This window comes from Rhinopithecus roxellana, chromosome 9, assembly GCF_007565055.1.
Source record: "Rhinopithecus roxellana isolate Shanxi Qingling chromosome 9, ASM756505v1, whole genome shotgun sequence".
Lineage (NCBI taxonomy): Eukaryota > Metazoa > Chordata > Mammalia > Primates > Cercopithecidae > Rhinopithecus > Rhinopithecus roxellana.
The window spans coordinates 127,683,909-127,709,237 of record NC_044557.1 but is presented as its reverse complement, the minus strand read 5'-3'; the positions used below and the strand labels follow the sequence as shown (position 1 = coordinate 127,709,237).

The window sequence follows — 25,329 nt, the reverse complement described above, 5'->3', positions numbered from 1 at the left end:
GTACCAAAGAGTGCATACTGTCCGATTCCATTTACGGAAGTTCGGAATAGCGGCAAATTAATCTACAGTGATAGAAGTCAGAAAATGAACTTGTTATGTTCTGGCGGGGGTGGGGAGGGGAGTGACTGCAAAGTGCCTTATAGGAGCTTCTGGGGTCCTGGCAAAATCCTATTTCCTGTTCTAGTTGTGGTTCCATGAGTGAGTGTCTGCATAAAATTTCGTGGATTTGCACCCTTTGTGTTGGCACGTGTGTATGTTATGCTTCCTAACAAAGTTTACATTAAAAAAAAATCGCTTCGGGAGTTATCGTTCTTTGTTCTCACTTCACATCCCACCCCCCACCCCTGACTAGAGAATGTAATGTGAGATCCGGTCCTGCAAAAAAATACACTAATTTTAAGAAAATTGTTGGGAAAAGTGAAGATGAGAGGCTGCTTATGGTGAAATCACTGGATGAAAGGGAAAACACGGCCTGGCCCTTATGTAGAAACCTCTTTCCCAGAGGGTGAAAAACGCTTCGTTACAATGACCTACTCTCTAAGAGAAATGCCTAAGTAAGATCATATTAAATTCAAGCTTAGGGAAGATAACACCACATAAACCACCACTTCCCTAAAGTTTAGGGAAGAAACCACCAACGAAAGTCGGGGGATGCAGTTTTTATTGACGTTCAGGGAAGGCCAGAGAGCTTGGTAAAACCGTGTGGGATTATCAGACCGTAAGGGAGAGGAGGCTGCTTCAGCAAGTGTCCTCAAACGCTGTTGTCTTCTGTAGTACACTCTGATTTCCAGCTTGAGATTTTTCAGGGTCGGTGATTCTGTCCTTCGAGGCTTCGTCTGATTTTAATGTACTGCATTATGAAGGCATTCTGCCCTGTCTGAGGTTTTCTTGAATACATAAATGTATTCTCCAGTGTTTTGGCTTCGTTACTCATTGTGCTGAGAACAAAGTCACACTCCAGAGTCATTAAAATGATACAGGACATTCTGAAATGGTAAAGAAATCAATCAGGCAACTTCATTTTAAACAGTGGAAGATTGTACAGGAAATTCTAGAAGGTCAGAGTTAAAAGGCATTTAAGTCAAGTAATGAGTTGAAGTACAAATAGAACAGAGTGTTTGGAAGCCTGCCTTGTTTTTCCAATGTTCACCAAAGCGGAATCATGTGATCAGTATTCACCCTCAACTTCACTCTTTTCTCAATATTTTAACCATCAAGAATCCCTGTTTAAGATCTCGATCTCCCTTTATCCCCATGCTTTATAAGATTTTGCACATCAAAAAATTGCACATTATAAGTAACTTTTTTTTTATTTATTCGGATTGATATATGATTGCCAAAGAGAACATTTACCCAACATGAGATAACCAGCATTACTATTGATAAACGATGTAATAAATTCTATCCAAAGAAAAAGGATGAACATTTGAATTACCCTGCACTAAGTAAATGAAAATATGATCTGGGAAACTTCTGCAAAACTCAACTAGCCTGCAAATTCCCATTACTATCACCAATGCTTCTAGAGACGAAGACACTAGTTTATGAACCATGGCCCTACTATTCCCTTATTATCATGTTAAAGGCACATGCAACTGAAGCTGAGTAATTTTAGATTAATTAATAGGTAGTTGCTTTTATTTTTTTAGAAAAAGTCTTCTGCTGGCATTTTTCAGTCTTTTACCCCAAGTTGAAACTCCATTAACGAATTATTATTAAAGCAATGTGGACATTTTCCCATTACTGGATGCTTCAGATTCAATTTGAGAATTGGCTGCACCAACAAGGACTTTCCTCATCATCTAACATCCCTTAGTAGAGAGTGCAAGGGCAGCAATGTAAACAAAATTATGTCCTTGTCTAGTACAGAGATGAATGAGGTAGAGGTCAAAATGATTGTCTAAAGTAAGGTGTGAGATCATATGCCAAATTTCAATTACCCACATTAGCCATGTTTCTCTTTGAAGACAATAACACTTCTATCATCATTGAAAGGCTACAGAGCACTTTTCTATATCTTTGCTACAACCCTTACAGGGAAGTCAAGGAGTGTATTGTTATCCTTGTTTATGTATATAGATATGTAGCCTGGAGATTTGATAACGGCCCACTCAGGACTTCGGACTCCTAATTCAGAGCTCTGTCCATCGTGACATTATGCTGCCCTACAGAAAATTAAGGAGTCTTTGGTATTACTATGGATTGAATTGTGCCCCCTCCAAAAAGCATGTTGCATTCCTAACACCTGTAAAGAGGAAAATGCCATGTGAGGAAAGAGGCAGAGACTGAAGTGGTGCAGTTGCAAGCCTAGAAATGGCAAGAATCAATGGCCACCACCAGAAGGTAGGAGGAGGCAAGGACTGCTGACACCTTGGCTTTGAACTTCCAGTCACCAGCGCTATGAAAAAATAAATTTCTGCCAGAATTAGTCACACGGCCTTCCTTAGCTGCTGGGGAACTTGAGAAAGGTAGGGTACATGCAGCCATGCAGTTTATGATACTTTCTTACAGAAACCCTAGAAGATGAATACAGGTGTAAATGCTTAAATTTCAGTTAAAGACAAGAAGCCTGGTGTCAATTATTTTCCTGTAATGAAAATGTGACTCACATAAATGAGCCTGGAGGTTTCTCCAAGCACTGATATAAGCACAGAAATCGGTCCTTTCTGCAGAACTACGTCTGCATTGTGGTTGTAGCTTTCTGTAGACCACCATCAAAGATCTTCCTCATGGGAGATGAAACCTCAGTGTGACTCCAACTCCCTTGAACTCACACCCTTTCCCCCACAGGTGATCTAACATGTTGTACATGTCACTCTTAGCTTTTGTTGGAGACCTGAGAGATGCACCAGTGTCAATGCAGAAATGACAATATTGCTGGAATCAATGCTTACTGAACAGCAAACTCCAGACAGGGAGCAATTTTAAACAATAAAATCAGGAAGAAAAATCACCTTCTTCCACTAATGCTACAAAAACAAAAAACTTAGTTTCCCCCAAGAGATAGTAAATAAATATTTGCCGCTGATATCAGGAGAGTGCTTTCAAATCATGCTTCACAAAAATATAACCCACAAACTACTTAAAAAGGGGGTTTGGTGGTTCAATACTTTTAGGAAATACAGCCTTCTCTTGTGCTGGGATATTCACTAGGCACATTCTCACATTGCTTTCTCTGAGAAATACTGTAGTTAAAAACATAGACAAAAATATATTAGCTAATATTATATTTTTCTGTTACTCTTTTTTCTTATAACAATTATTAATATCTAGGAATGTACTTTGAGAAAGAATGGGCTGTGCTATTCCTAAATGTCACCAAGTAGATGATCTGAAGCAGGAGAAACTCTGAACTATTGACTGTGCTCCATGCCCCATGCAAGAGGCACATGTGAAAAGACTGACTGGCTTATCGTGGATGAGTTGTGAGGTTTATACAATTGAGGAACTCTTTAAAGAGTATAAGATGACCATGTGACCCCAATGTCGGGGTTCCTCCTCAGGCTTTGGAGTCATCCTGGCAAGCGAGGGTTTCGTTTTTTGTTTTTTGTTTTTTTGTTTTTTTTAAGATGAAGTTTTGCTCTTGTTGCCCAGGCTAGAGTACAATGGTGCAGTCTTGTCTCACTACAACCTCTGCATCCCAGGTTCAAGCAGTTCTCCTGCCTCAGCCTCCCCAGTAGCTGGGATTACAGGCACATACCAACACGCCCACGCCCACCCAATTTTTGTATTTTTGTAGAGATGGGGTTTCACCATGTTGGGTAGGCTGATCTCGAACTACTGACCTCAGGTGATCCATCTGCTTCAGCCTCCCAAAGTGCTGGGATTACAGACGTGAGCCACCACGCCTGACACAACTGAGGGTTTCTAAAGTTCTGCTCCATTAGCTTTGTGGAAAATCCACCTTGGCTTAAAGTATGACTGGGTTCATGAAATAAAATTGAAACTCAAATTAACAGTGGTATAAACAAGATACAAATGTATTGCTCTTTTACCCCAGAGTTCAGAGATAGGGTCTCAGGGCTGGTATTTCACTGCATTGCATGAGGTTTCTTCTGGGACGTTGCCTTTGACACCAAGTCCCTGGTCCAGACAGCAGGGTTGAGGAAAGGCTGGAAGAATGGGTGTGTTCCTAACTTGCTCTGTGAAATGTGCTTCGAATTTCTTACATCCCATTGGCCAGAATTAGTCACATGGCCTTCCTTAGCTGCTGGGGAACTTGAGGAAGGTAGGGTACATTAGTTAAATATCAAGGGCTTGTAGAAGAGGAAAATCAGTATTAAGGCAGCTAGCGTTTTTCTACTCTCTCTCTCCCCTCACTCCTCACTCTCTGGACTTTTAAATGTACGAACTCAGAGCTTTATTATCTAGCATTAATATCTTTGCATTGAGGAATAGATGTTCCTAAAGTCATCAGAATGGGCTTATGTTGTATGTGCTTTTAGAAAATAAAAGGCTTGGCCGGGTGCAGTGGCTCACGCCTGTAATCCCAGCACTTTGGGAGGCCGAGGCGGGCGGATCACAAGGTCAGGAGATCGAGACCACGGTGAAACCCCGTCTCTACTAAAAATACAAAAAATTAGCCGGGCGCGGTTGCGGGCACCTGTAGTCCCAGCTACTCGGGAGGCTGAGGCAGGAGAATGGCGTGAACCTGGGAGGCAGAGCACTGCACTCCAGCCAGGGGGAGAGAGTGAGACTCCGTCTCAAAAAAAAAAAAAAAAAAAAAAAAGAAAGAAAATAAAAGGCTTTTGAGAAGAAAGTAAAATAGAAACAAAAATTCATGAACTGCAGGGATTCCCACATTCTTTGTAAGCGAACAGTATTCTTCATTTCCCTGTATGGTCCTGGAAGACCTGATTGAGGGTGAGGCCAGGGAGATACCAAGTGAGAGGAGATAGGGAAGGGGTGGCCGCCAACTGCTGGCCCTCCCTGCCCACCCCTTGGAATCAGCAGAACTTGAGAGCTGAAGGGAGGGGAAGTGACTCCATTTGCCTTAAAGCACCTTAAGCCTTTTATTTCGTCACCCCCAGGGGGAAGCAGGCAGACATTTTCTGGGAGGAAGGTTTTTAAAAGAAAATCTGGACTTGGATAGTTAAAAAGAGAGAAACGAAGGAGAGAATGGTCTGAGAAATTTGAGTAGGTTGATTTCTGACTATCTGAGCTATATATTCCTATCAACCGCCTGAGCTCTCAGCTCAAGAGCCTGTCAACACTTCAGCAAAAGCAGAAGATTCCCGGGAAGCATCTCTGGGTGTTTGGCAGGCTCCCCCGGGGCCAACTGCCTGGCCCTTCAGGCTGATGGGCTTGGAACTGCTCTTTAAGGAGTGCACGCCTGGAACAAAGGGGCCTTGTTTGTCTCCTCTGTGTTCTGGAGTCATCGCTGCCTTTAAAGACGTTGTAGAGCGAATGTGATGCAAACTTCCTATACGCACAGGAATTTTTTTTTAATTTTATTTTTTTTGAGTGAGCTTAAGAGGCATGTGGTTGAAACAAATACACACTTACAAAAGGGGTCTGTCTGCTCCACGGCGGTGTCAGATGCCATTCCTAACCCTCCTGGGGCATAAACTTGCACCAGTAAAACAGAAGGCATGAGATATGGCCTATAAGGAACTGTTGTTACCTTTTGTTATGAATGATACTTCAACAACCTCTTACTGGTTTGTTGAGTCTATTCAACTACGTTGATTAGATGTGATCTACAATAGAAAAACCAGATTAAATCCAAAGAAAACCGTTCTTAACCAGGTGGAGAAAAAAAATTTGGAGAGAACTGAACTTCCAGTAAAGGCTAAGCACAAGTTAAGATGAATGATTAATAGTTTATAATACTTTACTAAAGTGAAGCATTAATTTTAAGAATACATGTGACATATACATAAAGTTAGATTATTTGGTATTTTGACTAAATACATGTAGTGTTCTACACTACTAATTATATGGTTCTCATTTTTTAGGTAAGTAGTAATTAATAATTTTTTTCCTTTTTATTTTGAAACGGAGTCTCGCTCTGTCGCCCAGGCTGGAGTGCAGTGGCCGGATCTCAGCTCACTGCCAGCTCCGCCTCCCGGGTTTACGCCATTCTCCTGCCTCAGCCTCCCAAGTAGCTGGGACTACAGGCACCCGCCACCTCGCCCGGCTAGCTTTTTGTACTTTTTAGTAGAGATGGGGTTTCACCGTGTTAGCCAGGATGGTCTCAATCTCCTGAGCTCATGATCTGCCCATCTCGGCTTCCCAAAGTGCTGGGATTACAGGCTTGAGCCACCGCGCCCGGCCATAATTAATAATTTAGCATTAGGGTTGGTGCAAAAGTTATTGCGGTGTTTGCCATCTATGAGCTGAAGCAGCATCGTTGGTCTGTAATACCCGAGGTTTGTTGCCTCATGCCAAGGAAATTAAGGATGCAGACACACAAACAGTGAGGTTAAGAGTGGAGGTTTAATTGACAAAAGAAAGGGAAGAGTTCTCTCCTGCAAAGTGAGAGGGCCTCCCCATCAAGTGTTCTGATCCACAGCCAAGTGTGTAAGATTTTATAGATGAGCTTGAGGAGGTGGTGTCTGATTTACATAGGGCATGAGAGATTGGTGAGACCAGGTGAGCCATTTGCATAGCTGGCCACCCCACCCTAATCTTTTATTATGCAGATGACTCTCTACCTGGCCAGTGCCATGTTGCCTGTTCCTTTACTGCACTCGTGGTGACAAAGAAAAGAGAAGATGGAGCCTCCATGTTGAACGTGCCTGGCCGCCAGGTAGCCTTCTCCTATTGCAATGCACAGCCGCTGTCATCCACCCATGCAAGCTTCCAGCTTGCTTATCTGTGTTTACAGCTAGATTTTACAGGCTGCTCTTTGTTAGAAAAGAAATCATTTGGGGGCTGCTTTTTGTTATAAGGGAAGCCTTGCCAAGGACTCCCTAACTCTCACTCTCTGCCTAAATAATTTCTTTTTAGCTCCTGTATCATTGATAAAGAGTCAAGTCTGTTTTGGCACATTCAGTCCACTCCGTTGATCAGACATGTATTGACAGTATATATTGTGCAAGACAGCTGGGTGGGGATGGAAGAGATAAAAAAAATGGGCAGCTATTGTTGCAGCCTCAGCAAGTGAATAATCAATGGGAAGGGATAACTTAGGTCTACAAATAGATATAATTTAACCATATTTTGTCATCAGTGCTAAAATCTAGCTAAAGGCAGTAATAGTAGGCTCCCTTTTTGGTGACCGATGGATACTTGCCATTATCTTATTTTATTTATATTATGTCCATTAATACAACATGACAACTCCCTGTATGATGTTTTAGGAAACCGAGTGACAACAACAAAAAAATAAGTAATTTGCTCAAGGTCAGAGCTAAGAAGCCAAGGAGCCAGGTTTCAAATGCAGATTGCCAGATCCTTGCTCTGGGGCACACTTTGGACACACAAATGAAGGCTTAACTGTTTTTGGCACAGAAACAGAGTGTCTCCTAGAAATGGCATCTGAGCTGGGTCTTGAGGGGTACATTTGTTAATGATGGAGTGAGGAAAGGGAATAAAGTCATCAAAGACACAGAGATGGAAAAGTACAGAGATTGTTTAAGGACCTGAAAAGAAGTCTGATTTGGAAGCAGCAGGGTGAGAGTAAAGGGAGATGAAACAGAGAGGCTGAAGCCAGCTGGGAGTCACGTGACCGTGCAATGATGACAAGTCATGGGTTTCTAGAATTGTGGGAAGGCCCAGGGCAAATCACAGCTCTGTGGAGTGGTTTCCTCTGTAAAATAGAAATAGAATAAGATCATAAACTCACATTCCAATTCTGGATCTATGCTTTCCTGTCCAGGATCATTTAGTCTCCCCTTCCCACTTCCTCCCTCTGTCCATGAGGGAAGCAAAATGTGTCCATTCTTCTGCCCACGCCCAGTCCTCCACTAACTCCTCCCCAAAGCAGAGCAAGTGGTTTCCTGGTTGGTGAGAACTTGAGAGTGTCACCGCAGTGGGTTTTACCCATGGTCGGAATTCCTGAAATTCCTGAGTGGTTAAGGACAAACCCACGCAAGTCACTCTACTGCTGTTTCCTGTGTCCACATGGTAAACTCTCTGCTTCTGGTCAAAGACCTTGGTGGACCCTGCTGACTTGCTGTAAGATCTTACTTTATTTTTGTTTTTTTTTTTTGAGGCGGAGTTTCACTGTCTTGTCCAGGCCAGTGTGCAGTGGCACGATCTCGGCTCACTGCAACCTCCGCCTTCTGGGGTCAAGCAATTCTCATGCCTTAGTCTCCTGAGTAGCTGGGATTACAGGTGTGCACCACCACATCCGGCTACTTTTTGTATTTTTAGTAGAGACGGGATTTCACCTTGTTGGCCAGGCTGGTCTCAAACTCCTGACCTCAAGTGATCTGCCCACCTCAACCTCCCAAAATATTGGGATTACAGGCATGAGCCACCATGCCTGGCCTCCTTATATCCTTTTTGATGTGTTTTGGAGCATAGGTGGACTCCCTGATAATCTTAGAGTCAGGCACAGGGACTTAGGCTTCCTTACTTCAACTTTATTCTCCAAATTCCTCTTGCTAGAGAGTGTTGCATTGGGATGATTGAGTCCTCGCCTAGCTCTTAATAAAGTGATATCTTGTTTTCCCATTGGCAGTTGTTCTTTGTGTGTATAGATTTCTTGGTTAGAAAATTCTAGGTTAGGGAAGAGGAGAAAGGGAAGGAACAGGAGCAGATAGGGGAGAAAGAGGAGGAGGTAGGAGCAGGAAGAGCAAAGGAAGAAGAAGGAAGGGGAGGGAAGACAGGATACTCACTCCCCAGCCCAGTAAAGGCAGATGCTTGAGAGGCTGATGTCTGTGGGTGTTTGTGGGGAAGACTGGTAAAACTTCCTGGCTTCATATTTTTTTAGCTTCATTTTCAAAAGAAGGAAAAATTTCCCAAATTCGATTTAATTCTACAATTATGGGGCACTCACTACATACAAGAAACTGTTCTAGAAGTTGGGAGTAGGTTGGACATAGATAGGAAAGAGATAAAATAGGTTCCCTCAATTTAGTTTCTTAAGAAACTAAAGCACAAAATAGTTTGTCATTGAAGTTAAGTAGAAGAATTCACGTCTTCCAATTTACTGCAAACTCTACAAAATATCAAATGACAAACTGACTCATGAGAGCTCTTAGAAGTGAGAACTGGGTGTCTTCCAGGGGGTTATATAAGACAATAGCATTTATAAAAATGAGCTTCTTTTGTAGTTTTTCTTGATTCTGGAAACTTCAGTTACCCTTCTCACTTCTGCTAACTTTTAAAAATCATGCAGAGGTGTTACCCAACAAATGCCTGTTTAAGCCAAGGGAGGTCACTCCTGAAGCCACTGTCCTACAGACCTGCTCTTTTCAAATCTCTTCACAGATAACAGAAAGCAAATGTTCAAAATAATTATAAACAAAGGAACAAGTATGAGATTTCCAGAAGCAAACACTTTTTAAATTAGATCTGAGAAAACACTATTTCAATAGTTAAGATTTATCTCCATCTAGGAACATTAATCCTTAAAACAGCCTGCCTCTGATAAAGCTTTTCTTTCTCACTGAAAAAGAGAACATGCAATGTTCTTTCTCACGGTTCAGTAGCGTTTTTGCCTCCTTCTGGGTATACTATGCTGTAGGATATAAATGTCATTCTTTTTATTACAGAAAATATTTCTAAACTTCTACAGGCATATTCTTAATATTTTTTTCTGGTTTTAATGTTTACTATGGTAATTACGAGATTAATTTGTTGTTTTCCAAGTAGCTCTGGTGTTCTGTTGACTCTAGCCCAAATTAATTATCCCAAGAAGAAACTAAAACCAAAGCATTTTGATAAGATAACTTTGAGAGTCACACGCAAGACCGTGGACAATAAAGTTTGGAGAAGGCAAAGGCAGATTTGCTGATTTCACTGCTGAGTTTAGTTTTTGGTTTTTGTTTTGTTTTGTTTTGAGACAGGGTCTCACTCCTGTCACCAAGGCTGGGGCTCAATGGCACAGTCACGGCTCACTGCAGCCTCAACCTCCTGGGCTCAAGCAGTCTTCCCACCTCAGCCTCCCAAGTAGCTGGGTCCACAGGAGTGCACCACCATGCCTGGCTCATTTTTTATGGTTTTAGTAGAGGTGGGGTTTTGCCATGTTAACTGGGGTGGTCCCAAACTCCTGGGCTCAAACTCGCTTTGGGCCTTGGCCTACCAAAGTCCTGGGATTACAGGCATGAGCCACCACAGCTGGCATACTGCTAAGTTTTTGACAGTGGACTTCAAGATACACCCATCCACACTTTTTTCCCCCATTTTTTAACTCCTCTCAGAAGCCAAATCTCCTAGCAAATAAGAAAAAACAAGGTGGCCGGGCGCAGTGGCTCAAGCCTGTAATCCCAGCACTTTGGGAGGCTGAGACGGGCGGATCACGAGGTCAGGAGATCGAGACCATCCTGGCTAACACGGTGAAACCCCGTCTCTACTAAAAAATACAAAAAAACTAGCCGGGCGAGGTGGCGGGCGCCTGTAGTCCCAGCTACTCGGGAGGCTGAGGCAGGAGAATGGCGTAAACCCGGGAGGCGGAGCTTGCAGTGAGCTGAGATCTGGCCACTGCACCCCAGCCTGGGAGACAGAGCGAGACTCCGCCTCAAAAAAAAAAAAAAAAAAAAGAAAAAGAAAAAACAAGGTAAACACTTAAGTGCAACTGCCACAACTTTTGAACACTGTGTGGGGAAACACAGTAGACACAGAAAGGGAGCAAATGGATTCTAGTGGAAGAGCATCGAGATATGTGAGTTTTTCCAAATCATGCCTTTACTGGTTTGCATGGCGGAGATAATCAGTGACATGGTATCCTGTGCTGCCGGAAGAATATGGCTTTTTGTACTCACAACCCCCCCCATTAGAGGAGCAAATACAGAGGGACTCTTGCAGTTTTCCTGGGTGCAAATGATGGCACCAAAGACATAGTAGGATCTGGTTCTTACAGCGGTAGAAAACACTGAAGTGGAAAAGAGGGCCTGGCGTGGTGGCTCACACTTGTTCTCACAGCACTTTGGAGAAGGCTGAGACAGGAGGACCACTTGAGGCCAGGAGTTTGACACCAGCCTGGGCAACATAGTGAGACCCCATTGTCATGCGCGTCCGTGTGAAGAGACCACCAAACAGACTTTGTGTGAGCAATAAAGCTTTTTAATCACCTGGGTGCAGGCAGGCTGAGTCCGAAAAGAGAGTCAGCAAAGGGAGATAAGGGTGGGGCCGTTTTATAAGATTTGGGTAGGTAAAGGAGAATTACAGTCAAAGGGGGGTTGTTCTCTGGCTGGCAGGAGTGGGGGTCACAAGGTGCTCAGTGGGGGAGCTTTTTGAGCCAGGATAAGCCAGGAAAAGGAATTTCACAAGATAATGTCATCGCTTAAGGCAAGGACCGGCCATTTGCACTTCTTTTGTGGTGGAATGTCATCAGTTAAGGTGGGACAGGGCATTTGCACTTCTTTTGTGATTCTTCAGTTACTTCAGGCCATCTGGGTGTATACGTGCAAGTCACAGGGGATGCGATGGCTTGGCTTGGGCTCAGAGGCCTGACACCCATCTCTACAAAAAAATTTCTCAAAAAAAGTAGCTGGGAGTGCACACAGTGGCTCAAGCCTGTAATCCCAGCACTTTGAGAGGCCAAGGTGGGCATATCACTTGAGGTCAGGAGTTTGAGACCAGCCTGGGCAACATGTCAAAATCCTGTTTCTACTAAAAATAAAAAAATTAGCCAGGTGTGGTGGCGCACACCTGTAGTCCCAGCTACTCAGGAGCCTGAGTCAGGAGAATTGCTTGAACCTGAGAAGTGGAGGTTGCAGTGAACTGAGAGAGCACCACCCCACTCCAGCCTGGGTGACATACTGAGACACCATCTCAAAAAAAAAAAAGAAAAAAAGCCAGGCATGGTGGTATATGCCTGTAGTTCTAATTATGGGAGGATTGCTTGAGCCCGGGAGTTCAAGATTACAGTGAGCTATGATTGCATCAGTGTACTTTAGCCTGGGTGACAGAGCAAGACTCTGTCCCTAAAAAATGCATAAATAAAAATGAATAAAATGAGAATAATAAAAAATATTAAATGGAAAAGAGAATCATCTTCCACTGCTATCAGAGAACACCTATGGTTCAGAGTGTGTCTGTGCCAATTGGGGTGACGAAAATCTCTGGTTAACTCTGATTATGCCTTTAGGTAGAGAAAGAGAAGCTTGAGAGAATAAGGTTACTATCCTTGCTACCTTCCAAGGTACCATGGCCCAAGTCCATATCTATCCATGGCAAGTAAGGGCTCTGGCACCCTGATCTTTTTCAGCAACCCCCAGGGAGAGATATGATTCATGATGATTCCCGCAGGGCCACTCTTTCTACTAAGATTGCACACCAAGTGGCCTCACCTTCTTTAAAGACTGAACTGAGCTTTTTCTTGCTCCGAGTCCTCACGCCTACCAGCTGGCACCTCATTGTTCCTAAGGGAACTCTAAGGACTCTGAGGGAGCTGCTCTCTTGCTCAGCAATGAGTCCGTCATGCATTGAGCTCACGTGCCGCTGCATACTGAGCCCATCCTTGACTTTCTTCTTGACGCCCTAGCTCTTCAGTGGCCTGGCTCCTATATTGTCCTCCCAGAGACTTTCTTGTTCTACGCTGCAGTCTCCTTCGTGGCTGGATGGTTCTGTTGTTGACTTCTTTCCTTGCAGTGACCCCTATCCTGTCAGTGCTCAACTGCCCACCTATAAGGGCTCTTTATGAATGTCTGGCCCACTTTTAGTTTGCCAAATACTGTGAACTTTTACTTTGTATATTGCCTGGTTTTCTTCTGAGGGCTAACTCTTCATTTCTAAGCACTCCCTTTAAACTGATATCTCTGGGTACCAATTGTTCCTAAAATAGCTGGCCCTTGACCCTACTTGCTTGTTCAAAAGCATAGCCTTCTATAGTGCTGTGGGTCTAATTGCATACTTAGTCTTTTCTTGTTTCACTTTGGCTCATTTTACAGCCTCTAAAGTCTGGTTTGAGAGGACTAAATCCAATAACTGAAATGAGCACTTAAAACTGATTAATTGGGGGTCTGTCTACAACTGTGTTGTCACATATATCATACTCTTCTGCTTTCTCTAAAATTACCATTGCTTCTCATGAATTTATTCAAATACATAAACATTTGTTTATGTTTGATTTTCATAAGTCTTACATTTTCAAGCAGTTGGTATTTTTTTAATAATGACACCGGCAGATAAAGCTTGAGACCATCCTTGAACTAATAAGTTAATTATTAGCTTACAACTGAGCTCTCTGTAGGATTCTTATTCTTTAATTTGCTAATGGTCTATCATAAGAACATAGGATTTGAACTGAGTCATACCGGGATTAATCCGTATCAGTGTTCAGCTATGAATAGTTACCTCAAATAACCTGCAGTGAGAAGATGCAACTGTTCTTCCTAATATACTTTAAAAATAATTATATCTCAGAATGCTAGTAGCAATTGATGCCTCTATTAGTCATAAGTTAGTCCTTACCTTTTAGTATTCTATTTGTGTTTCCTAAGAGAACTACTTCTGCTGTAGACAATAGTCACTCTCTTCTGTTGTATCAAATAAAGAGAAATAGGTACAGAGAATGACGGAGAAAAAATTGTATTCTTTATGCTAATAAAATGTAATAAATGTATGGCTTGAGCTAGAAAAGCAGACATAGATAAAATTTTTAAGTATTTTTATCTGTTTGGTAGTTTTGGTATGATGTAGCGGAAAAAATATAGACTTCAAAGTCAGACAGGTCTAGGTTTAAATTCCAGCTCTGTCCTGTACTATCTTCATGACCTCTCTGAATTTCAACTTCATTGTGTAAAAAAAATTCATATTTATCTTGAAGGCCTGTTGTTAGAATTAAAAGTAATAATAAGGCCGGGCACAGTGACTCATACCTGTAATTCCAGCACTTTAGAAGGCCAAAGCAGTGGATTACTTGAGCCCTGAGCCCAGGAGTTCAAGACCAGCCTGGACAACACAGGGAGACTCTTGTCTCTAAAAAAAAAAAAATTAGAGTTTTGTTTGGTTTTGGCAATATGTAGACAAAACTGTCATAGGGAACATGGTCCCGACCTGTACTCTCTGGTGGCCACTAGCCACCTGGGGTTATTTATATTTACACATTTACATTAAAAACTCAGCTCCTCACTTGTACTAGCCACAGTTTGTACACTCAATAGCCACACGTGGCCAGTGGTTACCATATTGGATAGAGTGGATGGAAGTCATTTCCATCATTGCAGACCACCATTCTGCTGGGCAATGCAGTTCTAGACCTGGAGATTCTTTATAGGCTTTACTGCTAATGTCACAAAGGTCATAAAATGTCTAGGATCAGGCAGCCCTTCCAGGTGCTGGGAATGAGACAATGTCTATTTCTGGGTCCCTTTCCCCACCAAGTCAATTGTCTTCCCAGTCCCTGCCTCTTTACCTCATTTTACAAAACACCAAGGTAAATTTTCCATTCCTAAGCCATCTGCTAGTAACCTGTCTTGTTTCAAGGTATCTGTTCATTAAGCCCAGTTGAGATAGCCTTTGGGAGTATGATATAAAACCCTTTATGGGAATAACCGAGTTTCAAATTCAAAGTAATGACTGAGATGCCTCTCCTTATGGAATGTCAGGGGGAAAACTGGGGGTGAGGATTGCTATGTACTGAATGTTTGTGTCCTTCTAAAATTCATATGTTGAAACCTGAACTCCAGGGAGATAGTATTAAGAGGTAGAGCCTTTGGGGGTGATTCAGTCATGAGGGCTCTGCCCTCATGAATGGGATTAGTGTCCTTATAAAAGAAGCCCGAGGGAGCTTTTCTGCCCCCTCTGCCATGTGAGGACACACAGAAGGCACCGTCCATGTGGGATGGGCCCTCACTGGATAGTGAATCTACTGGTGCCTTGACCGTGGACTTCCCAGTCTCCAGACCTGTGAGCAATAAAATTCTGTTGTTTATAAATGACCCAGTCTAAGGTGTTTTGTGGGGTTTTTTTGTTTTGTTTTGTTTTGTTTTGTTTTGTTTTGTTTTTGAGATGGAGTCTCACTCTGTCACCCAGGCTGGAGTGCAATGGCGTGATCTCAGCTCACTGCAACCTCCGCCTCCTGGGTTTAAGCGATTCTCCTGCCTCAGCCTCCCGAGTAACTGAGATTACAGGCATCTCCTACCATGTCTGGCTAATTTTGTATTTTTAGTAGAGACAGGGTTTCACTGTGTTGGTCAGGCTGGTCTCGAACCCTTGACCTCAGGTGATCCACCCACCTCGGCCTCCCAAAATGCTGGGATTACAGGCGTGAGCTACCATGCCTGGCCAAGTGTTTTGTTATAGCAGCCTTAACAAACTAAGACAGGGATCTGCCTAGTATTGGGGTGGCTATCCAGTTCCCTTAATGTCTGTGGCTAGTTCTGTTCTGGCTAACTGACTGGCTAGGTTAAAACAAAATATTTCTTAGAAGGATCATATTTTTGGAGATAGACAAACATGGCAGTTATATTAAAGTAGTATATTGTTTGGGGAGTTTTTGTTTATTTATTCAGCTTGTACAATGCTAGTTCAGTCCTCATACTAGTAGTGAATGATTAAACAATGAAACCTTGAGGTTCCGCTGCTTGGTAAAGCATTTAATGATGTTTGACTTGAGTGTCAGTCAAACATCAAGTGTTAATTGACTTACAGAAGTTAAAGGGTCATAATCTGCTCAGATCCCATCAGGAAATTACTCTTTCTGACTGAAGTTGCTAAGTTTAAATGCTCCTATTGCCATAATAGGGCAGAAGTTTGAGTCAGAGAGAGAAATCCAAGGTCACCTAATAGAAGAGACTTTCCCATTGTGTGGCATGCATTTCAGAGGGATCCTTTGAGGAAATCAACCCCTATAAATACCCCTGGCAAAGACTGTATCTAAAACCAGCACCTTGAACATTTATAACACAACAGACGGTTTTCTGCACTTAATACATAAGAGTGGCAATCTTGGTATAAAACAGCCTGAGACCAGAATTGCACAGAAGACACATAAAAAAGATCAATATAACTTGGATATGAGAGTTCTGATCAGACTAGAACAGAAACAATTCTATTTGTCACCCCGAAGGGAGAAAGTTAACAAGTCAACATTCATTAGAAGGGAAGGATTATAAATTGGTGATGATGCCAGTGATACTGCATTGGGATGGACCCTTCAACCAAGGAGATCAAGAGAGCCAGAGCTCTAGATCAGCAATCTAGAATTGCAAAATAACACCAAAATGCAAGCTCAAAGCAAAGTTCATTGAAGCACAATAATGCACTCTCAGAGGGAGAGTGGGCTGATCCCTGCCAAGTGAAATCAGCCCCATATTTTTTTTTATTTTTTAATTTACTTTTATTTTTATTTATTTTTTATTTTTTATTATTTTTTGTGTGTGTGTGAGACAGAATCTCGCTCTGTTGACTGGGCTGGAGTGCAGTGGCGCGATCTTGGCTCGCTGCAAGCTCCACCTCCCGGGTTCACGCCATTCTCCTGCCTCAGCCTCCCTAGTAGCTGGGACTACAGGCGCCCCCCACCACGCCCGGCTAATTTTTTTATACTTTTAGTAGAGACGGGGTTTCACCGTGTTAGCCAGGATGGTCTCCATCTCCTGACCTTGTGATCCACCCACATCAGCCTCCCAAAGTGCTGGGATTACAGGCCTGAGCCACCGCAAATCAGCCCCTTTTTACAGAGCTCAGCTGCTTTTACGGAGTTTATGGGGAGGAGTCGAGGCTTGGGCTGTGTTTGACTGACAGGATGGTGTCATTTAATTGGCAGTTTATGGTTATATCACTGAAGTTAAACTGTGCATTTTTTTTTTTTTTTACCCATAATTCATTTAGGAAATCTCACTCGGGGGCAAACACACATGTAAATTTTATTGTAATGACTGTATAGTCAGGATGAAGTTACCTGGTTACAGCCTAGATGGACTGGGCATTCATGACTTTAAGGGATCTTTATCTGTGCCCAGTTCTTCTTCCTCCAGGATGTGCTGGCCACAGACTTTACCACAGATTCCATCCATTAGGGTAGAGTTAGGGTGGTCTTGGGAGCTGAACATAGGTGGATCAGGGCCTGCCTTAGTGACAGCCCTTCTGCTGTCCTCTCTCACCCCTTCCCAGCTGCACCTAACAATATCTAACCACCTAACAATATTAGAATTCTTAACTGCATATTAAAGATTGCTCAATTAAATTATTAATTGAATTTTATGATTAAATGTACATAGCTCATGATCTATAGTGTGAATTAGTCTTTTTTCAATTAATTATTTGTTTGTTTATTTATTTTTTTGAGACGGAGTCTCACTCTGTCACTCAGGCTGGAGTGCAGTGGCCTGATCTGGGCTCACTGCAACCTCCGTCTCCCAGGTTCACGCCATTCTCCTGCCTCAGCCTCCAGAGTAGCTGGGACTATAGGTGCCTGCCACCGCGCCCGGCTAATTTTTTGTATTTTTAGTAGAGACGGGGTTTCACCGTGTTAGCCAGGATGGTCTTGATCTCCTGACCTCATGATCTGCCCGCCTCAGCCTCCCAAAGTGCTGGGATTACAGGCGTGAGCCACCGCGCCCGGCCTTATTTGTTTCTTTAAATCCTAGTTAACAGTTACATCATATTCAAAGATAAATAGATCTCCTATTCATCATTTTTATTTATAGACAGATATTTGGATTGGCTAGACTGAAGTGATACTTGGATTTGAGATTGTGTGCCCTGAATTGCAATGGAAATGGGCACTGTCCCAAATGTATCTTAGTAGGGCTCATTGCTGTTTCACCAGCAAATACAATGAATAAGCTGTTGGAGAGAATACAAAGATGTGATATACTTCCAGAAGTTAGCAGTCTAGAGAAGGGGACTTACATAGAAAGACTTGCCTACAATAAAATTATTCCAGTTTTCTATAAGGACAGTAGCTGCTATTCTAAAGCAAATCTATTTTGTTAAGCAGCTAATTCACAAAAAGCCATTTCAGCAAAAATCAATTCACTGTGATCCACTGTTACATTACTGAGGGTTTTTCTTTCTATTTTAGTTTCTCCTCAGCATCACAGAATCATCTCATCATGAATTTCTAAGCTCAGCTCAGCTGGATGTGAATTTCAAGTGGTTCAGTTGGTTTTAAATTTCAGACCCTAGAAAACGTCTCTTAAGGTACAATGGTGATGGGAGCAGCAGCCCATCTAGAGTGGCCACTGCCGTGACACCGACTGTAGTGGGGAGGCACTGCCAGGGCAGGGCTGCACACTCCAGGGAGCCAGCGGGAGCCTCCTGGGCACAGCTGCAGCTGCCCAAGCTCTGGCTGTAAACCTGGGCATCTCTGCACTCTTGGGGGCCTGGGAAGGCCCACCAAGCCCTGTAGTCTCAGGGGTGTCTGCTCCCGCAGCCTGGCCTTTCCCTGCTCCTGGCACCCACTCCAATTTTGAAGCAAGGTTGGGGCCAAGCTTGGGGGCTGTCGCAGCCTGGCCATGTGTGCGCACACTCAGGACAGCGCTGACATGCCAGTCCCCTGCCACCTCGGCCCCCTCTGAACTTTGGTTACCAACGAGCACAGGAGAGAGGCCAAGGGAGGCTGAGGGCAGTTTGGGGCTGGCCTGCAGGTGCCCCTTGACATGAGCAGCCTGGGCATCCTGAATGGTAGCAGGAGGCAGAGAGGCTTCTGGGCAGAAGGAGGTGGGTCGCCAGTGAAGCCCCACCTTCAAGCTAGGGAGGACCTGAAGCCTGGGGGCCAGTCTGCCGGTCCCATGGACCGGAGTGGGAACTTGTGGTCCTTTCTCCGGGCCCTCCCATGGCTGCCCATAGACCAGTCAACATGCACTTCCTCCCCTCTAAAGACCATAAAAACCCCAGACTCAGCCAGACTTGGGAAGATGATGGGACAACCAGCTGCAGAGAGGAGCTACCCAATGTTGGTCTCCTTGAGTTGTTTTGTCACTCAGTAAAGCTCTTCTCCACCTTTCTCACCCTCCACTTGTTCACGTACCTCATTTTTCCTGGATGCAAGACAAGAACTTGGAACCCTCCGAATGGCAAGGCTAAAAGAGCTGTAACACAAACAGGGCTAAAACACGCCCCTTGCTCATTGTGGGCGACAAAGAGAGAAGAGAGGAGAGAAGAGCTGTGACCCTTCAGGGAGTCCGGACCTAAGAGCTCCCCACACCAGGACTGTGACACCTCTTTTGGGGCTCTGGAGTTCCTGCTGTCTCCAAGCTTCTGGGTGCCACCGTGTTCCCCAGTGTCAGCTGTGGAAGCTGCTTGTGGTACACCTGGTCCAGCTATAGCCTTGCAGGGAGCCAGTGCCCATGCTAGCACCTGGAGCTGCCTGCCCCACTGCAGCTGGTGTGCCTGGCTGTGCGCAGTGGCCAGACCCCTTGCTTGCTCACACACCCCTTGCCGCTGCACACCTGGCTCGCCCTTGGTAGGCCTGGGGGATCCAGGCTGGTACCACGAGCTGAATGCAGCCTGTCAGGCCAAGTGGTGGAATGAGCCCAGAGGGCCCCAAGCAAAACTCAGGCAAAGGCACCACTGGCCACAGAGGTTTCCAGCTGGCAAAGCGACACCCCAAGGATCCTGTAATGGTGGGACAGGATGAGCCCAACTTCACTGCAACTTACTCTCTTCTTTATTTTTGAGAATTTATGTCCCATCCAGTTCTTTCCTGTGCATTTTCTTCCACTTCTCAAAGCGAAACACTAAAAGATCTGTTTTAAGGTATCTGTCTGTCAGTATTCTTTGGGCCGATTGGTTAGTCAATTATTCAGTGAACTGGCTTTTAGCAAATGGGTGATCCAGTGAGATGGCCATTGGTAAAATGATGACTTAGGGAATCGAATAGAGTCAGTTTCACTTGTTTCTCGTCTTGAAAGTGATGTATGGGCCATCACCAAGAATAATATAGATCAACCATGACTTGTTCATGCCAGCACATTGATTTCCCCATGCCCTGTTTCCTAAGTGTCAATCTCATACGAACTTCATGATTTTTGCAGTATCCTCATAGTACCTATACTATTATGTATTTAATATTTGTCTTGAATCTGACACACCTGTAAGTTTTCATTCATTATTTTAAAGGGAACTTTCATACTGAAAACTGCCAGACTACGCCACTCCAAAATCTGCCAGTGTGACATGAGGATTATTTTGAGCTGTAGACACTTGAAAAAATAGTAGGTATGAGAAGGACCCTCTGATCTTCCCTTTTTCTTCCTAAAGGAAGGCATAAATCCCCATATGGAAGATGTCCTTCGTATACCACAAAGAAAGCAACACTCTTATCCCTAGAAATGGGGAGTGAAAATTCAGACCAATCTGTGGAAACTTTCTTAAACTAATCCTTATCTTCCTAGTTACTTTTCCACCATAACTGACCCAGCCCAAGCCCCTTCCATTTGTCACACTTTAATAATTTACTCCTGTTTGTCCAATTCAATATATGTGTTCTACCCCAATTGCTTGTTTGGGTCTTATGAGGGCTTCTGTGTCATGGAAAACTTATATTAAATGAATGTATATGCATTTCTCCTGTTAATCTGTCTTTGGTCAATTAAATCCTCAAGCCTAGCCAAAAACCCTGAAGGCAGAGATACAATTTCGCCTCTCCTTCAGTATTGAGCAAAATATTTGTGCATTCATAAGTTTGACATGCCAGTTATATATATATATATATATATAATTTTTATTTATTTATTTATTTATTTGAGACGGAGTCTCGCTCTGTCGCCCAGACTGGAGTGCAGTGGCGCGATCTCGGCTCGCTGCAAGTTCTGACTCCCAGGTTCACGCCATCCTCCTGCCTCGGCCTCCCGAGTAGCTGGTGGGGGGGGGCCTGCCACCACGCCCAGCTAATTTTTTGTATTTTTAGTAGAGACAGGGTTTCATGGTGTTAGCCAGGATGCTCTCGATCTCCTGACCTTGTGATCTGCCTGCCTCGGCCTCCCAAAGTGCTGGGATTACAGGCATGACCCACCACGCCCGGCTGCCAGTTACATATTTTTAAGTGCACATAAAAAATATTTAACTATTTGGATAAAAAATGTTCATCTTTGAACTATATGAACTCATCTCCCATGTGAATATACACTGGGAAAACAGCTGGAATAAAGAAATAAAGAATATGATCACATAACACCTTGCATAGCAGCTGTCTGCCCCACAGTAGTATTTCTCGGACCAGTAGTTCTTGACCACAGCTGCACCCTGCCTCCTCCCCAGGCCAAGTGAATAAGGATCCCTGGGAGAGTGGGACCCAGACATGAGATTTATAAAAGCTTCCAGTTGATTCTAATTGCGGCCAGAGTTGAGAATCACTGTGCTAAACCATATCATTCTGGTAAATTCCGTCAAGGCATGAACCCAGACAGCTTGTTTAATACTCTATCCCCTGCCTTTAGAACAATAGCTGCCCAAGTCAGTGTTGAGCTAATTTGTATTATAGACAGGCAAACAGGACCCAGTATCTCCATCTGGAGAGCAAAATGATCACTTATAATTCTGCATTAAGGTGGAGATACACTGCTAAGACAAAGAATAAGAGAGCTGTCCTAGAAGGCTGTGCTCTGAATGAAGAGGTGAGGAGTTTCCTTCAATTGTATCTTTTGATTTTTTTTTATGTTTCCTCTTTGCTACTCTTCACTTTTGTGGTCCAAACAGGATCTTTGAGACCTAACCTCTGTTTCAGATTTTCTCTTTGTCCTGAAGCATAGTGGCTTAACTTTTCGCTGCCTCAATTCCCTCATTAAAAAAAAGAAAAATCAAATCACTAAGCCAGTTAGTAGATGTGTTAGCTATGCTGGAGTTATGGTCTACAAAAGGCCTGGTGAACAATAGCTTGCTTTAAAAGCGTATCCAGGGCCGGGCGCGGTGGCTCACGCCTGTAAGCCCAGCACTTTGGGAGGCCGAAGCGGGTGGATCACGAGGTCAGGAGATCCAGACCATCCTGGCTAACACGGTGAAACCCTGTCTCTACTAAAAATACAAAAAATTTAGCCCGGCCTTGTGGTGGGCGCCTGTACTCCCAGCTACTCGGGAGGCTGAGGCAGGAGAATGGCGTGAACCCAGGAGTCGGAGCTTGCAGTGAGCTGAGATCGTGCCACTGCACTCCAGCCTGAGCAACAGAGCGAGACTCCGTCTCAAAGAAAGTGCATGTATATGTTTTCAGGAAAGATTCAGAAAATAGCGTTCACAATAGAGAAACTCTCCCTCCCTTTCCCCTACACAACCTAGGCTAAGCATACTTGGAGGAACACAATGTGAGCTTTCACTGTGTTGGCAAGAATGTTTATAAATGTAAATGTGTGTGTTTACCCAAGTAATTTAAAAATAACCGAAGTGAACTAAGTAAGTGCATGCCATGCTTACCAAGATTATTAGGAAGCAAAGGTCCTTAAATATCTGAATTAGCTCTGACACTGATTCAGGAAAGAACTGGCTCACAAGTCTTGCATAAGACTTATGTAAGAGCTTCTATGTGGTGCCCGAACTATTCCAGTTATCTACAGCATGAGGAAAAAAGCAAAGTATGCTACATTGTTGATACTTGCTCAGTTCTTTCAATTTCAACAGCTTCCTTGCTTAGAGAAGTAAAGCATCTCTGATTTTTTTTTTTTTTAAATGCTTAAGTATTCTAGTGTTTGCTACACACAGGTAGAAGTAAACTAAAAGAACAAAGCTATGGTATAGGTAGTAAGTAATTTAGAAATTAGGTAGAGATTTAAATTTGTTCATATATAGACAGTAACAAGAGTTGTCATTGTGATAAAACTTGAAATTCCAAGGCCACATTCTGCACGTAGGTATTACAGATTTTCCCACATCTTAGAAAATAGCTTCTCAACATTTAGATCACAATTCATCATCTTAATCATTATATTCTGAAAGTGATTTTTGTCAAATCTGATTTCCAGATATTTTGACCAAAATAGTAATGATGATCGTACATGACTCAGATAGCCTGGTCTCTACCATAAGCTTCTCATTTAAAATACACACACACACACACACACACATAGATGTAGAGATATATAGATATTCCTCATGGGGCTATTTGATATAGAGAAAAGAAGAATTTTAGAGTCAAACCATTCAATATAAGTACAAATACCAGTACCATCACTTACTTGCTGTAAGACTGAAGAAAATTAATTACTCTGAGCTTATTTTATCTATTGTAAGATGGGAATAATAATATGTACCTCTTAGGGCGGTTGTGAGGATTTAGATTTAAATAATCAGCGTGTGTTAAGTGCTTACTATGTAACAAGCATGTTCTCAGCACTTTAAAAAATTATTGAATCCTTATATCAAAAAGTAGGTATTATTGTTACCGGGGATCCTGAGTTGGGATGGGCCCTTCAACCAAGGAGATCAACAGAGCCAGAGCTCTAGGTCAGCAGTCTCGGTTCTTGTGATAGTGAGCGAAGAAATGCAAACTAACACCAAAATGCAAGCTCAAAAAAAGGCTTATTGAAGCACAGTTGCACACTCTCAAAGGGAGGGCGGGCTGATCTCTGGGAAGTGAAATCGGCTCCTCTTTACAGAGCTCAGTGCTTTTCTGGGGTTTGTGGGGAGGAGTTGAGCCTGGGCTGTGTTTGAGTGACAAGATGATGTTATTCGATTGGCATTTATAGTTATATCATTGACATTAAACCAGGCATGTTTTTACCCATAATTCATAATTCATTAAGGAAAGCCCACTCAGGGGGGCAAAATCACATGTAAATTTTATTATAATAACTGCATAATGAGGCGGGAGTTACCCGGGTTTATGGCCTAGATGGACTGGGCATGCTCCTCATTAGGGGATTTTTATCTGCGCTCAGTTCTTTCTCCAGGGTGTGCTGGCCACAGACTTTACCACAAGCTCCATCCATCAGGGTGGAGTTATGGTGGTCTCGGGGGCTGAACGTGGGTGAGTCAAGGACCTGTCTTAGTGACAGCACTTCTGCTCTCTTTTCTCACCCCCCCCCTGACGGAGCCTGGGAGTCACACTGTCAGCTGCCCTGGTTCTCGGGGATTTATCTTCAGACTGCATTACACCACCAGCTTTCCTGTTCTCCAGCTTGCAGACAGCAGACCATGAGACTTCTCAGCCTCTGTAATTATGTGAATCGATTCTCATAATAAATCTCCTCTTATAGATCTCTTATTGTTTATGTCTCTCTGGAGAACTCTGACTAAAACAGATGACACCAGTGTCAACCTGTACGTTAAGTATATGTAAAGGTTACTTCCCATCTTGTTTTTAGATGAAAAATAAACATAAATCAGTGTTCTCCAGTGAATCTGCTCATGTACACCCAGAGGAGTGTGTACTCCACTTTGAACACAACCACCGTAAGGCAAAATTAAAGTTAGAGAACGTTAAAACTAAAGCTCCTCCAAACCCATTATTTTAAGACTTAGCATGGATAAAGTCAGCATCCTTGAACGTTTTTTACAGAATTGTTTATTCTTCCTCCTCAACAAACTCTTTCTGGAAATTACAATTTAATACAATATTTGTTCAGCTATTGTTCTCTTCCGATGCCATCAGATAGTTTTGTAGCACAGATTACAGAGCTGTTAGGTGCATGCAAAACTAATTGCAGTTTTTGCCATTACATTTGCACCCACCTAATAGCTTATCCCATCCTGGAGTTTGTGGCAGGCTCATGATGGATGGACCTCTTCTAGCATAAAATAGCAATACATTTCAGTTTGTTAAGCACCATCACTGAGGCAGACCTGTGGTCCCCCAGGGAGATTAGGATGTGCATCTACAAAGATGGTACGGTCAGGCCGGGCGCGGTGGCTCACGCCTGTAGTCCTAGCTCTTTGAGAGGCGGAGGGGGGAGGGCAGATCATGAGGTCAAGAGTTTGAGACCATCCTGGTCAACATGGTGAAACCCCGTCTCTACTAAAAATATAAAAATTAGCTGGGAGTAGTGGTGCACGCCTGTAGTCCCAGCTGCTTGGGAGCTGAGGCAGGAGAATCGCTTGAACCCGGGAGGCGGAGGTTGCAGTGAGCCAAGATGGTGCCATTGCACTCCAGCCTGGTGACAGAGCGAGACTCCGTCTCCAAAACAACAAAAAAAGGAGGTACAGTTACAGGTCAGATCTGGTTTCATATGCAAAGACCAGTTAGCTCATTTCATATTTAGAAATGATGTGATTAAGATATTTAGATATGATTAAGATTAGTTTAAATATAGTTTACAATAAGAATAGAAACATTAAAAATCGCTGTCGTGCTTATGCAAAAGTTACTAACTGTACAAGCATTTTATTTTATGGCTTTAGAAA

At 43.3% G+C, this 25,329-nt stretch overlaps 1 long non-coding RNA gene across 1 annotated transcript; it reads right to left on the bottom strand.

Moving 5' to 3' along the window:
- Positions 1-644: 644 nt before the first annotated feature.
- Positions 645-23,550, bottom strand: LOC104675513. Its single transcript, XR_749790.1, has 2 exons — positions 23,373-23,550; positions 645-986 (listed from the first exon to the last, which is right to left on the bottom strand). It is a non-coding gene; the product is annotated as an uncharacterized LOC104675513 (long non-coding RNA).
- Between the last annotated feature and the right edge of the window lie 1,779 nt (positions 23,551-25,329).